Genomic DNA, 2,043 nt, shown 5'->3' with positions numbered 1-2,043 from the left:
ACAGCATAAGATACACGGGCTACACATACTGAGAAAGAGGGGGGCTGTTTCGCTCGCTCGGATGCTTTATCTGACATTGATGCGTCTTTCTGTCGGCGTGCATCCCGGTCAAATAAATGATCAATATTGTATTTAGACGGGCAAGGTGGTAGGACAGGGCGTGCCAGGGCCCCTAAACCCCGCCCATAACACCGGTCCTGAGATCACCTCATAAATAACAGGGAGATGAAAAGTGGAAATATCAAGGTACTGTATCTTAACGGACCAGCTCTGTTTAAAAGAAATCCATATCTACTCTCATACCGTTTGTTAATCACACATTCTCTACCAAAGCTCTCGTATGGGCAGCAATTACAAGACAGCACAGAGAAGAAGGGGGAAATGTTATAGGGGTATTTCGACATATATAGGAATGCTCAACTCTGTTCTCTTATATTGAGGCAGAGTTGAGTATTGATAACTGGTCGCACGCTTTGCTCACAAGAACATTTTGTCACCATCAGTCGATACTTGTAAAAATGACAATACTGAATACGCTTACCTATGTTTGTCCTGTACAACCCCTTCCGCTGAGTGCTGAAATTCATACTTTTAATAACCTTTATTAAATACAACCACTGACTTTTTCCTCATTTGCATTGCTCAACTCAGCGTGAACACACTTATAATAAATACAAATAAATACAACATTTTGTCGATTTATGTTGTCTAAATTGCTGCTGGGTAATTTGTTCGTAGGCGTCAAATTGAGCGTATACTGCGCAGGTTCACTGAGTTGCTAACCACCGGTCTAGTTTTTTTCTAAAGCAGCTATGATGTGTAGATCTGAAGCAGGTGCTACCTCAGATTGTGAGCCCAGAGAATGTAGCGAAAGAGGCAAGTAGTACCTGTAGGTGGCCACGGAGAGGGGCAAGAGCGCTACAAACCCATACTGTTTTAGTGTTGATCAGATTATCAAAAGTTAAGGGTTTCTATACCTGGTGACTGAGTAATCCTAACTGAAGTAGCATTTACTCAACTGCAAGATTTAAGTAATAATATTAATTCATGTTATTATTTATATCCATAAAATAACAATTTAAACCCATAAAAATAAACCATGAAACGGATGGGCCATAAACGTAAATCAACATACATTTTGTTAATTTACTTTATTTAAAACACTTTTTCTGAATTTGGGTAACATTATCTGCCAATTTAACACACACCCAAACACACACACACACACACACACACACACACACACACACACACACACACACACACACACACACACTGGAAATTAGCTAATTTTTTTATAAATATTTGAATAGCAAAAAACTATTATTCAATAAAAAGCATCTTGGAAACTATTTATAATGGTGTATTGTTATTAAATGAAGTAATACTAGCTTGGTACAGATACTCAAATTTGAACCTCCAGTCCACTTCTAATTTTACTTTTTACATGATAGTAACTTGGTGCCCCTGGTCTAAATGTGGTCCTCTGTAGCTCAGCTGGTAGAGCACGGCGTCTTGTAAAGCCAAGGTAGTGGGTTCGATCCCCGGGACCACCCATACACAAAAATGTATGCACGCATGACTGTAAGTCGCTTTGGATAAAAGCATCTGCTAAATGGCATATTATTATTATTATTAAATCACTCCCTGAATAAAAGGCAAGATTGAAAATCAGCAGTGGTACAGGAAATGAGTATCCTCAAATAGAGTAAGTCCAAGTGGAGGCAGCGGTGGAAAGGGTGAAGCATTGAGAGTGGGGGAAAAGGGGGGCAGCAGGGAAGCATTGGCACGTATTCATGGATGCAGTGGCAGAGGAGCCTTGAAGGGCCGACAGGGCAGGAGATTCTGTGCTGATCCAGTTGAGGGCAGGTCACAGGAAGGGTGGGCCCAAGAACATCACTGTCTTAGGAGGGGGAATTTGTGAACAACAGAGTGACATTCCCTCAAATTGATGCCCTCCTACGGACTGACGAGGACTTCAGAGAAATTGCAGATGAAGGGCATCATCTCGGGCCTTCACCTCTGGTCGAAAGGTCTTTGGGC

This window comes from Coregonus lavaretus (assembly GCF_964263955.1).
Source record: "Coregonus lavaretus genome assembly, chromosome: 20".
Lineage (NCBI taxonomy): Eukaryota > Metazoa > Chordata > Actinopteri > Salmoniformes > Salmonidae > Coregonus > Coregonus lavaretus.
The sequence above is the reverse complement of the archived record's forward strand: the minus strand, read 5'-3'. Positions refer to the sequence as shown.